General features: G+C 43.5%; 13 non-coding genes and 5 pseudogenes across 13 annotated transcripts; all 18 read left to right on the top strand.

The window, feature by feature from the left end:
• Positions 1-651: 651 nt before the first annotated feature.
• LOC142512015 (5S ribosomal RNA) lies at positions 652-770 on the top strand (annotated as a pseudogene).
• Positions 771-1454: 684 nt separating this feature from the next.
• On the top strand, positions 1455-1573 carry LOC142507995 (5S ribosomal RNA). Its single transcript, XR_012806229.1, has one exon. It is a non-coding gene; the product is annotated as a 5S ribosomal RNA (ribosomal RNA).
• Positions 1574-2321: 748 nt separating this feature from the next.
• Positions 2322-2440, top strand: LOC142511678 (5S ribosomal RNA; annotated as a pseudogene).
• A 680-nt stretch (positions 2441-3120) lies between these two features.
• Positions 3121-3239, top strand: LOC142512013 (5S ribosomal RNA; annotated as a pseudogene).
• A 693-nt stretch (positions 3240-3932) lies between these two features.
• On the top strand, positions 3933-4052 carry LOC142511741 (5S ribosomal RNA; annotated as a pseudogene).
• Positions 4053-4733: 681 nt separating this feature from the next.
• LOC142511677 (5S ribosomal RNA) lies at positions 4734-4852 on the top strand (annotated as a pseudogene).
• A 657-nt stretch (positions 4853-5509) lies between these two features.
• On the top strand, positions 5510-5628 carry LOC142517598 (5S ribosomal RNA). The gene has a single exon (XR_012813335.1). It is a non-coding gene; the product is annotated as a 5S ribosomal RNA (ribosomal RNA).
• Positions 5629-6285: 657 nt separating this feature from the next.
• LOC142515062 (5S ribosomal RNA) lies at positions 6286-6404 on the top strand. Its single transcript, XR_012810925.1, has one exon. It is a non-coding gene; the product is annotated as a 5S ribosomal RNA (ribosomal RNA).
• Positions 6405-7090: 686 nt separating this feature from the next.
• LOC142516689 (5S ribosomal RNA) lies at positions 7091-7209 on the top strand. Its single transcript, XR_012812471.1, has one exon. It is a non-coding gene; the product is annotated as a 5S ribosomal RNA (ribosomal RNA).
• Positions 7210-7940: 731 nt separating this feature from the next.
• Positions 7941-8059, top strand: LOC142507705 (5S ribosomal RNA). The gene has a single exon (XR_012805954.1). It is a non-coding gene; the product is annotated as a 5S ribosomal RNA (ribosomal RNA).
• A 653-nt stretch (positions 8060-8712) lies between these two features.
• Positions 8713-8831, top strand: LOC142516422 (5S ribosomal RNA). Its single transcript, XR_012812217.1, has one exon. It is a non-coding gene; the product is annotated as a 5S ribosomal RNA (ribosomal RNA).
• Positions 8832-9514: 683 nt separating this feature from the next.
• LOC142509460 (5S ribosomal RNA) lies at positions 9515-9633 on the top strand. The gene has a single exon (XR_012807633.1). It is a non-coding gene; the product is annotated as a 5S ribosomal RNA (ribosomal RNA).
• Positions 9634-10316: 683 nt separating this feature from the next.
• On the top strand, positions 10317-10435 carry LOC142506479 (5S ribosomal RNA). The gene has a single exon (XR_012804770.1). It is a non-coding gene; the product is annotated as a 5S ribosomal RNA (ribosomal RNA).
• Positions 10436-11116: 681 nt separating this feature from the next.
• LOC142508382 (5S ribosomal RNA) lies at positions 11117-11235 on the top strand. The gene has a single exon (XR_012806596.1). It is a non-coding gene; the product is annotated as a 5S ribosomal RNA (ribosomal RNA).
• A 682-nt stretch (positions 11236-11917) lies between these two features.
• Positions 11918-12036, top strand: LOC142507981 (5S ribosomal RNA). Its single transcript, XR_012806215.1, has one exon. It is a non-coding gene; the product is annotated as a 5S ribosomal RNA (ribosomal RNA).
• A 680-nt stretch (positions 12037-12716) lies between these two features.
• Positions 12717-12835, top strand: LOC142507543 (5S ribosomal RNA). Its single transcript, XR_012805798.1, has one exon. It is a non-coding gene; the product is annotated as a 5S ribosomal RNA (ribosomal RNA).
• Positions 12836-13518: 683 nt separating this feature from the next.
• LOC142513800 (5S ribosomal RNA) lies at positions 13519-13637 on the top strand. The gene has a single exon (XR_012809727.1). It is a non-coding gene; the product is annotated as a 5S ribosomal RNA (ribosomal RNA).
• A 646-nt stretch (positions 13638-14283) lies between these two features.
• On the top strand, positions 14284-14402 carry LOC142510369 (5S ribosomal RNA). The gene has a single exon (XR_012808485.1). It is a non-coding gene; the product is annotated as a 5S ribosomal RNA (ribosomal RNA).
• The last annotated feature ends 237 nt before the right edge of the window (positions 14403-14639 follow it).

The raw sequence follows: 14639 nt of genomic DNA, 5'->3' as shown, positions 1-14639 counted from the left end.
TTGACAAAAGATTTTTGGCTCAAATCATCTGAATCTCGATCGGGACCAGATAAGACATGTGAAATCAACGTAGCTCGGGTACTGCCGGATTTGGACAAAATTTTAGGCTAATTTGATTGTAAACGGGCAAACGAACAAGACTCTTACTCCGCAATGAGCTGGCGAGATTTTAGCCGAATTCCTTCCCTAAGACCCTCTAATTTGCGATTTTCCGCTTCTGTTAAACTTCCGTTTCCTCGAGAAATCAGCTTAGGAAGTCCGAAATTCGATTCCGGTTCCATTTTATCGTATTCGAGGCATAATAATAGCTTTACATTCGCTATTTTCTTCTTTTTATTTTTTTTCTATTTCTGGGAACATTTAGCGATTTTTGTTGTCGTGAGCCGGTTCTGTGCGGAAGGGTATGACGCAGATCACTCCGGAGATGGTTAACTCATTAAAAACAATTATTTCGACTGTTATAGCCATAATTTACGTAAACGTTCGCGACACGAGGACTTCCAGGGGAGGTCACCCATCCTAGCTCTGTCATCGCGCCAGAATGCTTAACTTCATGGTTCTGATTGGGTAAGAGCAGTGCCGCGTGTTGTCCATCGCCGCCCGCTCCACACGTACTCGAGGGATATAAAAATAAACACCCCACTCAATTTCGGGAGCGATCATGCCAGCACTAATGCATCGGATCCCATCAGAACTCCGAAGTTAAGCGTGCTTGGACGAGACCAGTACTAGGATGGGCGACACCCTGGAAATTCCTCGGGTTGCACCGATTTTCGTGTTTTTCTATTTTAGATTACTTGTTGACAGACGATTTTTGGCTCAAATCATCTGAATATCGATTGGGACCAGATAAGACATGTGAAATCAACATAGCTTAGGCACTGCCGGATTTGGACAAAATTGTAGGGTAATTTGATTGTAAACGGGCAAACGAACGAGACTCAGTACTCCGTAATGGGCTGGCGAGATTTTAGCCGAATTATTTCTTTAAGACCCTCTAATTTGCGATTTTTCGCTTCGGTTAAACTTCTGTTTCCTCGAGAAATCCGTTTAGGAAGTCCGAAATTCGATTCCGTTTCCAATTTATCGTATCCCAGGCATAATAATAGCTTTACATTTGCTATTTTATTCTTCTTATTTTCTTTTCTATGTTCTTGGAAAATTTAGCTATTTTTGTTGTCGTGAGTCGGTTCTGTGCGGAAGGGTATGACGTAGATTACTCCGGAGACGGTTAACTCATTAAAAACAATTATTTCGACTGTTTTAGCTTTAATTTATGTAAACGGTCGCGACACAAGGACTTCCAAGGGAGGTAACCCATCATAGCTCTTTCATCGCGCCAAAACGCTTAACTTCATGGTTCTGATTGGGCGAGAGCAGTGCCGCGTGTTTTCCATCGCCGCCCGCTCCACACGTACTCGAGGGATGTAAGAATAAACATCCCACTCAATGTCGGGTGCGATCATACCAGCACTAATGCACCGGATCCCATCAGAACTCCGAAGTTAAGCGTGCTTGGGCGAGAGCAGTACTAGGATGGGTGACCCCCTTGGAAGTCCTCGTGTTGCACCCCTTTTCGTGTTTTTCTATTTTTGATTACTAGTTGACAGACTATTTTCGTCTCAAATCATCTGAATCTCGATTAGGACCAGTTAAGACATGTGACAACAACGTAGCTCGGACACTGCAGGATTTGGACAAAATTGTAGGCTAATTGGATTGTAAACGGGCAAACGAACGAGACTCATTACTCCACAATGAGCTGGCGAGATTTTAGCCGAATTCTTTCACTAAGACACTCTAATTTGCGATTTTCCGCTTCTGTTAAGCTTCTGTTTCCTCGAGAAATCCGTTAAGGAAGTCCGAAATTCGATTCCGGTTCCATTTTATCGTATCCCGGGCATAATAATAGCTTTACATTCGTTATTTTCTTCTTCTTATTTTTTTCTATTTTCTGTGAACATTTAGCGATTTTGTTGTCGTGAGCCGGTTCGGTGCATAAGGGCATGACGCAGATGACTCCGGAGGCGTTTAAGTCATTAAAAATAATTATTTCAACTGTTTTAGCTATAATTATGTAAACGGTCGCGACACAAGGACTTCCAAGGGAGGTCACCCATCCTAGCTCTGTCATCGCGTCAGAACGCTTAAATTCATGACACGAGGACTTCCCAGGGAGGTCACCCATCCTAGCTCTGCCATCGCGCCAGAACGCTTAACTTCATGGTTCTGATTGGGCGAAAGCAGTGCCGCGTGTTGTCCATCGCCGCCCGCGCCACACGTACTCGAGGGATATAAGAATAAACATCTCACACAATGTCGGATGCGAACATACCAGCAGTATTGCACCGGATCCCATCAGAACTCCAAAGTTAAGCGTGCTTTGGCGAGACCAGTACTAGGATGGGCGACACCCTGGGAAGTCCTCGTGTTGCACCTCTTTCCGTGTTTTTCTATTTTTGATTACTTGTTGACAAAAGATTTTTGGCTCAAATCATCTGAATCTCGATCGGGACCAGATAAGACATGTGAAATCAACGTAGCTCGGGTACTGCCGGATTTGGACAAAATTTTAGGCTAATTTGATTGTAAACGGGCAAACGAACAAGACTCTTACTCCGCAATGAGCTGGCGAGATTTTAGCCGAATTCCTTCCCTAAGACCCTCTAATTTGCGATTTTCCGCTTCTGTTAAACTTCCGTTTCCTCGAGAAATCAGCTTAGGAAGTCCGAAATTCGATTCCGGTTCCATTTTATCGTATTCGAGGCATAATAATAGCTTTACATTCGCTATTTTCTTCTTTTATTTTTTTTCTATTTCTGGGAACATTTAGCGATTTTTGTTGTCGTGAGCCGGTTCTGTGCGGAAGGGTATGACGCAGATCACTCCGGAGATGGTTAACTCATTAAAAACAATTATTTCGACTGTTATAGCCATAATTTACGTAAACGTTCGCGACACGAGGACTTCCAGGGGAGGTCACCCATCCTAGCTCTGTCATCGCGCCAGAATGCTTAACTTCATGGTTCTGATTGGGTAAGAGCAGTGCCGCGTGTTGTCCATCGCCGCCCGCTCCACACGTACTCGAGGGATATAAAAATAAACACCCCACTCAATTTCGGGAGCGATCATGCCAGCACTAATGCATCGGATCCCATCAGAACTCCGAAGTTAAGCGTGCTTGGACGAGACCAGTACTAGGATGGGCGACACCCTGGAAATTCCTCGGGTTGCACCGATTTTCGTGTTTTTCTATTTTAGATTACTTGTTGACAGACGATTTTTGGCTCAAATCATCTGAATATCGATTGGGACCAGATAAGACATGTGAAATCAACATAGCTTAGGCACTGCGGATTTGGACAAAATTGTAGGGTAATTTGATTGTAAACGGGCAAACGAACGAGACTCAGTACTCCGTAATGGGCTGGCGAGATTTTAGCCGAATTATTTCTTTAAGACCCTCTAATTTGCGATTTTTCGCTTCGGTTAAACTTCTGTTTCCTCGAGAAATCCGTTTAGGAAGTCCGAAATTCGATTCCGTTTCCAATTTATCGTATCCCAGGCATAATAATAGCTTTACATTTGCTATTTTATTCTTCTTATTTTCTTTTCTATGTTCTTGGAAAATTTAGCTATTTTTGTTGTCGTGAGTCGGTTCTGTGCGGAAGGGTATGACGTAGATTACTCTGGAGATAGTTAACTCATTAAAAACAATTAAAAACAATTATTTCGACTGTTTTAGATATAATTTACGTAAAATGTCACGACACGAGGACTTTTCAGGGAGGTCACCCATCCTAGCTCTGCCATCGCACCAGAATGCTTAAATTAATGGTTCTGATTGGGCGAGAGCAGTGCCGCGTGTTGTCCATCGCCGCTCGCGCACCACGTACTCTAGGGATATAAGAATAAACATCCCACTCAATGTCGGGTACGATCATACCAGCACTAATGCACCGGAATCCCATCAGAACTCCGAAGATAAGCGTGCTTGGGCGAGAACAGTACTAGGATAGGGTGACCCCGTGAAAGTCCTCGTGTTGCACCCTTTTTCGTGTTTTTCTATTTTTGATTACTTGTTGACAGACTATTTTCGGCTCAAATCATCTGAATATCGATCGGGACCAGATAAGACATGTGAAATCAACGTAGCTCGGGCACTGCAGGATTCGGACAAAATTGTAGCCTAATTTGATTGTAAACGGGCAAACGAACGAGACTCATTACTCCGCAAATGAGCTGGCGAGATTTTAGCCGAATTCCTTCTCTAAGATCCTCTAATTTGCGATTTTCCTCTTCTGTTAAGCTTCTGTTTCCTCGAGAAATCCGTTAAGGAAGTCCGAAATTCGATTCCGGTTCCATTTTATCGTATCCCAGGCATAATAATAGCTTTACATTCGCTATTTTCTTCTTCTTATTTTTTTCTATTTTCTGTGAACATTTAGCGATTTTGTTGTCGTGAGCCGGTTCGGTGCATAAGGGCATGACGCAGATGACTCCGGAGGCGTTTAAGTCATTAAAAATAATTATTTCGACTGTTTTAGCTATAATTATGTAAACGATCGCGACACAAGGACTTCCAAGGGAGGTCACCCATCCTAGCTCTGTCATCGCGTCAGAACGCTTAAATTCATGGTTCTGATTGGGCGAAAGCAGTGCCGCGTGTTGTCCATCGCCGCCCGCGCCACACGTACTCGAGGGATATAAGAATAAACATCTCACACAATGTCGGATGCGAACATACCAGCAGTATTGCACCGGATCCCATCAGAACTCCAAAGTTAAGCGTGCTTTGGCGAGACCAGTACTAGGATGGGCGACACCCTGGGAAGTCCTCGTGTTGCACCTCTTTTCGTGTTTTTCTATTTTTGATTACTTGTTGACAGACGATTTTCGGCTCAAATCATCTGAATCTCGATTGGGACCAGATAAGACATGTGAAATCAACGTCGCTCGGGCACTGCCGGATTTGGAAAAATTGTAGCCTAATTTGATTGTAAACGGGCAAACGAACGAGACTCAATACTCCGCAACGAGGTGGCGAGTATTAGACGAATTCCTTCTCTAAGACCCTCTAATTTGCGATTTTCCGCTTCTGTTTCCTTGAGAGGAAGTTCTAAATTCGATTCCGGTTCCATTTTATCGTATCCCAGGCATAATAATAGCTTTACATTCGCAATTTTTTTCTACTTAAAATTTTTCTATTTACTGGGAACATTTAGCGATTTTTGTTGTCTTGAGGGTTCTGTGGGGAAGGGTATGACGAAGATTATTCCGGAGACGGTTAACTCATTAAAAACAATTATTTCGATTGTTTTATCCATAATTTAATTAAACGGTCGCGACACGAGGACTTCCCAGGGAGGTCACCCATCCTAGCTCTGCCATCGCGCCAGAACGCTTAACTTCATGGTTCTGATTAGGCGAGAGCAGTGCCGCGTTTTCTCCATCTCCGCCGCTCCACACGTTCTCGAAGGATATAAGAATAAACATCCCACTCAATTTCGGGTGCGATCATACCAGTACTAATGCACCGAATCCCATCAGAACTCCGAAGTTAAGCATGCTTGGGCAAGAGCAGTACTAGGATGGGTGACCCCCTTGGAAGTCCTCGTGTTGCACCCCTTTTCGTGTTTTTCTATTTATGATTACTTGTTGACAGACGATTTTCGGCTCAAATCATCTGAATCTCGATTGGGACCAGATAAGACATGTGAAATCAACGTCGCTCGGGCACTGCCGGATTTGGAAAAATTGTAGCCTAATTTGATTGTAAACGGGCAAACGAACGAGACTCAATACTCCGCAACGAGGTGGCGAGTATTAGACGAATTCCTTCTCTAAGACCCTCTAATTTGCGATTTTCCGCTTCTGTTTCCTTGAGAGGAAGTTCTAAATTCGATTCCGGTTCCATTTTATCGTATCCCAGGCATAATAATAGCTTTACATTCGCAATTTTTTTCTACTTAAAATTTTTCTATTTACTGGGAACATTTAGCGATTTTTGTTGTCTTGAGCGGTTCTGTGGGAAGGGTATGACGCAGATTACTCCGGAGACGGTTAACTCATTAAAAACAATTATTTCGATTGTTTTATCCATAATTTAACTAAACGGTCGCGACACGAGGACTTCCCAGGGAGGTCACCCATCCTAGCTCTGCCATCGCGCCAGAACGCTTAACTTCATGGTTCTGATTAGGCGAGAGCAGTGCCGCGTTTTCTCCATCTCCGCCGCTCCACACGTTCTCGAAGGATATAAGAATAAACATCCCACTCAATTTCGGGTGCGATCATACCAGTACTAATGCACCGGATCCCATCAGAACTCCGAAGTTAAGCATGCTTGGGCAAGAGCAGTACTAGGATGGGTGACCCCCTTGGAAGTCCTCGTGTTGCACCCCTTTTCGTGTTTTTCTATTTATGATTACTTGTTGACAGACGATTTTGGGCTCAAATCATCTGAATCTCGATCGGGACCAGATAAGACATGTGAAATCAACGTAGTTCGTGCACTGCCGGATTTGGACAAAATTTTATCTTAATTTGATTGTAAACGGGCAAACGAACGAGACTCATTACTCCGCAATGAGCTGGCGAGATTTTAGCCGAATTCCTTCTTTAAGACCCACTAATTTGCGATTTTCCGCTTCTGTTAAGCTTCCGTTTCCTCTAGAAATCCCCTTAGGAAGTCCGAAATTCGATTCCGGTTCCATTTTATCGTATCCGAGGCATAATAATAGCTTTACATTCGCTATTTTCTTCTTATTATTTTTTTTTCAATTTTCTGGGAATATTTAGCGATTTTTGTAAACGTGAGCCGGTTCTGTGCGGAATGGTATGACGCAGATTACTCCGGAGATGGTTAACTCATTAAAAACAATTTTTTCGATTGTTTTAGCCATAATTTACGTAAACGGTCGCGACACGAGGACTTCTTAGGGAGGTCACCCATCCTAGCTCTGCCATCGCGCCAGAAAGCTTAACTTCATGGTTCTGATTGGGCGAAAGCAGTGCCGCGTGTTGTCCATCATCATCCGCTCCACACGTACTCGAGGGATATATAAGAATAAACATCCTACTCAATGTCGGGTGCGATCATACCAGCACTAATGCATCGGATCCCATCAGAACTCCGAAGCTAAGCGTGCTTGGGCGAGGGCAGTATTAGGATGGGTGACGCCCGGGGAAATCCTCGTGTTGCACCCCTTTTCGTGTTTTTCTATTTTTGATTAATTAGTAACGGACGATTTTTGGCTCAAATCTTCAAAATCTCGATCGGATCAGATAAGACATGTGAAATCAAAGTAGCTCGGGCACTGCCGGATTTGGACAAAATTGTAGCCTAATTTGATTGTAAACGGACAAACGAACGAGACTCATTACTCTGCAATGAGCTGGTGAGATTTTAGCCGAATTCCTTCTCTACTCATTACTCTGCAATGAGCTGGTGATATTTTAGCCGAATTCATTCTCTAAGACCCTCTAATTTGCAATTTTCCGCTTCTGTTAAGCTTCCGTTTCCTCGAGAAATCCGTTTAGGAAGTCCGAAATTCGATTCCAGTTACATTTTATCGTATTCCTGGCATAATAATAGTTTTACATTCGCTATTTTCTTCTTCTTATTTTTTTCTATTTTTTGGGAACATTTAGCGATTTTGTTGTCGTGAGCCGGTTTTGTGCGGAAGGGTATGACGTAGATTACTCCGGAGATGGTTAACTTAATAAAAACAATTTTTTCGACTCTTTTAGCTATAATTTACGTAAACGGTTGCGACACGAGGACTGTCCCAGGGAGGTCACCCATCCTCGCTCTGCCATCGTGCCAGAACGCTTAACATCATGGTTCCGATTGTGCGAGAGCAGTGCCGCGTCTTGTCCATAGCCGCCCGCTCCACACGTACTCGAGGGATATAAGAATAAACATCCCACTCAATGTCGGGTACGATCATACCAGCACTAATTCAATGGATCCCATCAGAACTCCGAAGTTAAGCGTGTTTGGGCGAGACCTGTACTAGGATGGGTGACCCCCTGGGAAGTTCTCGTGTTGCACCCCTTTTCGTGTTTTTCTATTTTTGATTACTTGTTGACAGACGATTTTCGGCTCAAATCATCTGAATCAATGAAGCTCGGGCACTGCCGGATTTGGACAAAATTGTAGCCTAATTTGATTGTAAACGGGCAAACGAACGAGACTCATTACTCGGCAATTAGCTGGCGAGATTTTTGCCGAATTCCTTTTCTAAGACCCTCTAATTTGCGATTTTCCGCTCTTATTAAGCTTCCGTTTCCTCGAGAAATTCGCTTAGGAAGTCCGAAATTCGATTCCGGTTCCATTTTATCGTATCCCAGGCATAATAATAGCTTTACATTCGCTATTTTCTTCTTCTTATTATTTTTTCTATTTTCTGGGAATATTTAGCGATTTTTGTAAACGTGAGCCGGTTCTGTGCGGAAGGGTATGACGCAGATTACTCTAGAGACGGTTAACTCATTAAAAACAATTATTTCGACTGTTTAAGCTATAATTTACGTAAACGGTCGCGGCACGAGGACTTCCCAAGGAGGTCACCCATCCTAGGTCTGCCATCACGCTAGAACGCTTAACTTAGTGATTCTGATTGGGCGAGAGAAGTGCCGCGTGTAGTCCATCGCCGCCCGCGCCACACGTACTTCAGGGATATAAGAATAAACATCCCACTCAATGTTTGTTGTGATCATACCAGCACTAATGCACCGGATCCCATCAGAAATCCGAAGTTAAGCGTGCTTGGGCGAGACCAGTACTAGGATGGGTGACCCCCTGGGAAGTCCTCGTGTTGCATGCCTTTTCGTGTTTTTCTATTTTTGATTAATTGTTGACGGATGATTTTCGGCTAAGAACATCTGAATCTCGATCAGGACAAGATAAGACATGTGAAATCAACATAGCTCGAGAACTGCAGGATTTGGACAAAATTGTAGCCTAATTTGATTGTAAACGGGCAAACGAACGAGACTCATTACTCCGCAATGAGCTGGCGAGATTTTAGCTGAATTCCTTCTCTAAGACCCTCTAATTTGCGATTTTTCGATTCTGTTAAATTTCTGTTTCCTTGAGAAATCCGCTTGGAAAGTCCGAAATTCGATTCTGGCTTAATTTTATCGTATCCCAAGCATAATAACATCTTTACATTCGCTATTTTCTTCTTCTTATTTTATTTCTATTTTCTGGGAACATTTAGCGATTTTTATTTTCGCGAGCCGGTTCTGTGCGGAAGGGTATGATGCAGATTACTCCAGAGACGGTTAAATCATTAAAAACAATTATTTCGACTGTTTTAGCTATAATTTACGTAAACGGTCGCGACACGAGGACTTCCTAGGGAGGTCACCCATCCTAGCTTTGCCATCGCGCCAGAACGCTTAACATCGTGGTTCTGATTGGGCGAGAGCAGTGCCGCGTGTTGTCCATTGCCGCCCGCGCCACACGTACTCGAGGTATATAAAAATAAACATCCCACTCAATGTCGGGTGCGATCATACAAGCATTAATTCACCGGATCCCATCAGAACTCCAAAGTTAAGCGTGCTTGGGCGAGACCAGTACTAGGATGGGTGACCCCCTGGGAAGTCCTTGTGTTGCCACTCCTTTTCGTGTTTTTCTATTTTTGATTACTTGTTGACAAACGATTTTCGGATCAAATCATCTGAATCTCGATCGGGACCGGATAAGAGATGTTAAATCAACGTAGCTCGGGCACTGCCGGATTTGGACAAAATTTTAGCCTAATTTGATTGTAAAAAGGCAAACGAACGAGACTCATTACTCCGCAATGAGCTGGCAAGATTTTAGCAGAATCCCTTCTTTAAGACCCTCTAATTTGCGATTTTCCGCTTCTGTTAAGCTTCTGTTTCCTCGAGAAATCAGCTTTGGAAGTCCGAAATTCGATTTCGGTTCCATTTTATCGTATCCCAGGGATAATAATAGCTTTACATTCGCTATTTTCTTATTCTTATTTTTTTCTATTTTCTTAGAACATTTAGCAATTTTTGTTGTCATGAGCCGGTTCCGTGCGGAAGGGTATGACGCAGATTACTCCGGAGACGGTTAACTCATTAAAAACAATTATTTCGACTCTTTTAGCCATAATTTACGTAAACGGTCGCGACACGAGGACTTCCCAGGGAGGTCACCCATCTTAGCTCTGCCATCGTGCCAGAACGCTTAACTTCATGGTTATGATTGGGCGAGAGCAGTGCCGCGAGTTGTCCATCGCCGCCCGCTCCACATGTACTCGAGGGATATAAGAATGAACATCCCACTCAATGTCGGGTGCGATCAAACCAACACTAATGCACCGGATCCCATCAGACATCTGAAGTTAAGCGTGGTTGGGCGAGAGCAGTACTAGGATGGGTGACCCCCTGGGAAGTCCTCGTGTTGCACCCCTTTTCGTGTTTTTCAATTTTTTATTACTTGTTGACAGAAGATTTTCGGCTCAAATCAACTGAATCTCGATCGGGACCAGATAAGACATGTGAAATCAACGTAGCTCGGGCACTGCCGGATTTGGACTAAATTGTAGCCTTATTTGATTGTAAACGGGCAAACGAACGAGACTCATTACTCCGCAATGAGCTGACGAGATTTTAGCCAAATTCCTTCTCTAAGACCATCTAATTTGCGATTTTCCGCTTCTGCTAAGCTTCCGTTTCCTCGAGAAATCCGCTTTGGAAGTCCGAAATTCGATTTCGGTTCCATTTTATCGTATCCCAGGGATAATAATAGCTTTCCATTCGCTATTTTCTTATTCTTATTTTTTTCTATTTTCTTAGAACATTTAGCGATTTTTGTTGTCGTGAGCTGCTCTGTGCGGAAGGGTATAACGCAGATTACTCCGGAGACGGTTAACTCATTAAAAACAATTATTTCGACTGTTTTAGCCATAATTTACGTAAATGGTCGCGACACGAGGGCTTCTAAGGGAGGTCACGCATCCTAGCTCTGCCATCGTGCCAGAACGCTTAACTTCATGGTTATGATTGGGCGAGAGCAGTGCCGCGAGTTGTCCATCGCCGCCCGCTCCACATGTACTCGAGGGATATAAGAATGAACATCCCACTCAATGTCGGGTGCGATCAAACCAAAACTAATGCACCGGATCCCATCAGACATCTGAAGTTAAGCGTGGTTGGGCGAGAGCAGTACTAGGATGGGTGACCCCCTGGGAAGTCCTCGTGTTGCACCCCTTTTCGTGTTTTTCAATTTTTTATTACTTGTTGACAGAAGATTTTCGGCTCAAATCAACTGAATCTCGATCGGGACCAGATAAGACATGTGAAATCAACGTAGCTCGGGCACTGCCGGATTTGGACTAAATTGTAGCCTTATTTGATTGTAAACGGGCAAACGAACGAGACTCATTACTCCGCAATGAGCTGACAAGATTTTAGCCAAATTCCTTCTCTAAGACCATCTAATTTGCGATTTTCCGCTTCTGTTAAGCTTCCGTTTCCTCGAGAAATCCGCTTTGGAAGTCCGAAATTCGATTTCGGTTCCATTTTATCGTATCCCAGGGATAATAATAGCTTTACATTCGCTATTTTCTTATTCTTATTTTTTTCTATTTTCTTAGAACATTTAGCGATTTTTGTTGTCGTGAGCTGGTTCTGTGCGGAAGGGTATAACGCGGATTATTCCGGAGACTGTTAACTCATTTAAAACAATTATTTCGACTGTTTTAGCCATAATTTACGCAAACGGTCGCGACACGAGGACTTCTCAGGGAGGTCACGCATCCTAGCTCTGCCATCGTGCCAGAACGCTTAACTTCATGGTTTTGATTGGGCAAGAGCAGTGCCGCGTGTTGTCCATTGCCGCCCGAGCCACACGTACTCGAGGGATATAAGAATAAACATCCCACTCAATGTCGGGTGCGATTATACCCGCACTAATGCACCGGATCCCATCAGATCTCCGAAGTTAAGCGTTCTTAGGCGAGAGCAGTACTAGGATGGGTGACCCCCTGGGAAGTACTCGTGTTGCCCCTTTTCGTGTTTTTCTATTTTTTATTACTTGTTGACAAACGATTTTCGGCTCAAATCATCTGAATCTCGATCGGGATAAGATAAGACATGTGAAATAAACGTAGCTCGGGCACTGCCGGATTTGGACAAAATTGTAGTCTAATTTGATTGTAAACGGGCAAACGAACGAGACTTATTACTCCGCAATGAGCTAAAGAGATTTTAGCCGAATTCCTTCTCTAAGACCCTCTAATTTGCGATTTTCCGCTTCTTTTAAGCTTTCGTTTCCTCGAGAAATCCGCTTAGAAATTTTGAAATTTGATTCCGGTTCCATTTTATCGTATCCCAGGCATAATATTAGCTTTACATTCGCTATTTTCTCCTTCTTATTTTTTTTCTATTTTCTGGGAACATTTAGCGATTTTTGTTGTCGTGAGCCTGTTCTGTGCCGAAGGGTATGACGCAGATTACTCCAGAGTTGGTTAACTCATTAAAAGTATTATTTCAACTGTTTTAGCCATAATTTACGTACATGCTCGTGACACGAGGACTTCCCAGGGAGGACACCCATCCTAGCTCTGCCATCGTGCCAGAACGCTTAACTTCATGGTTCTGATAGGGCGAGAACAGTGCCGCGTGTTGTACATCTCCGCCCGCTTCACACGTACTCGAGAGATATAAGAATAAACATCCTAATCAATGTCGGGTGCGATCATACCAGCACTAATGCACCGGATTCAATCAGAACTCAGAAGTTAAGCGTGCTTGGGCGAGAGCAGTACTAGGATGGCTGACCCCCTGGGAAGTCCTTGTGTTGCGCCCCTCTTCGTGTTTTTCTATTTTTGATTACTTGTTGACAGACGATTTTCGGCTCAAATCATCTGAATCTCGATTTGGACCAGATAAGACATGTTAAATCAACGTAGCTCAGGCACTGCCGGATTTGGACAAAATTGTACCATAATTTGATTGTAAACTGGCAAACGAACGAGACTCATTATTCCGCAATGAGCTGATGAGATTTTAGCCGAATTTTTTCTCTAAGACCTTCTAATTTGCGATTTTCCTCTTCTGTTAAGCTTCCGTTTCTTCGAGAAATCCGCTTAGGAAGTCCGAAATTCGATTCAGGTTCCATTTTATCGTATTCCAAGCATAATAATAGCTTTACATTCGCTATTTTCTTCTTCTAATTTTTTTTCTATTTTCTGTGAACATTTAACGATTTTTGTTGTCGTGAGCCGGTTCTGTGCGGAAGGGTATGACGCAGATTACTCCGGAGACGGTTAACTCATTAAAATATATTATTTCGACTGTTTTAGTTAAAATTTACGTAAACGGTCGCGACACGAGGACTTCCCAGGGAGGTCACCCATCCTAACTCTGCCATCGCGCCAGAACGCTTAACTTCATGGTTTTGATTGGTCGAGAGCCGTGCCGCGTGTTGTCCATCGCCGCCTGCTCCACAGGTACTCGATGAATTTAAGAATAAACATCCCACTCAATGTCGGGTGCGATCATACCAGCACCAATGCACCGGATCCCATCAGAACTCCGAAGTTAAGCGTGCTTGGGCGAGAGCAGTACTAGGACGGGTGATCCCCTGAGAAGTCCTCGTGTTGCACCCCTTTTCGTTTTTTTATATTTTTGATTACTTGTTGACAAATGATTTTCGGCTCAAATCATCTGAATCTCGATCAAGACCAGATAAGACATGTGAAATCAACGTAGCTCGGACACTGCGGGATTTGGACAAAATTGTAGCTTAATTTTATTCTAAACGGGCAAACGAACGAGACTCCGCAATGGGCTGGCGAGATTTTAGCCGAATTCCTTTTCTAAGACCCTCAAATTTGCTATTTTCCGCTTCTGTTAAGTTTCCGTTTCCTCGAGAAATCCGCTTAGGAAGTCCCAAATTCGATTGCGGTTCCATTTTATCGTATCCCAAGCATAATAATAGCTTTACATTCGCTATTTTCTTATTACTATTTTTTTTTCTATTTTCTGGAAACATTTAGCGATTTTTGTTGTCGTGAGCCAGTTCTGTGCGAAAGGATATGACGCAGATTACTCCGGAGACGGTTAACTCATAATTTACATAAACGGTCGCGACACGAGGACTTCCCAGGGAGGTCACCCATCCTAGCTCTGCCATCACGCCAGAACGCTTAACTTCATGGTTATAATTGGGCGAGAGCAGTGTCGCGTGTTGTCCGTCGCCGCCCGCTCCACACGTACTCGAGAGATATAAGAATAAACATACCACTCAATGTCGGGTGCGATCATACAAGCACCAATGCACCGGATCCCATCAGAACTACGAAGTTAAGCGTTCTTGGACGAGAACAGTACTAGGATGAGTGACCCCCTGGGAAGTCCTCGTGTTGCACCCCTTTTCGTGTTTTTCTATTTTTGATTACTTGTTGATAGACAATTTTGGGCTCAAATCATCTGAATCTCGATCGGTACCAGATATGACATGTGAAATCAACGTAGCTCGGGCACTGCCGAATTTGGACAAAATTGTAGCCAAATTTGATTTTAAACAGGCAAACGAACGAGACTCATTATTACGCAATGAGCTGGCGAGATTTTAGCCAAATTCCTTCTCTAAGACCCTCTAATTTGCG

The sequence above is a fragment of the Primulina tabacum genome, chromosome 10, assembly GCF_025594145.1.
Source record: "Primulina tabacum isolate GXHZ01 chromosome 10, ASM2559414v2, whole genome shotgun sequence".
In the NCBI taxonomy this organism is placed as follows: Eukaryota; Viridiplantae; Streptophyta; class Magnoliopsida; order Lamiales; family Gesneriaceae; genus Primulina; species Primulina tabacum.
This window is presented reverse-complemented; position numbering and strand designations above follow the sequence as displayed.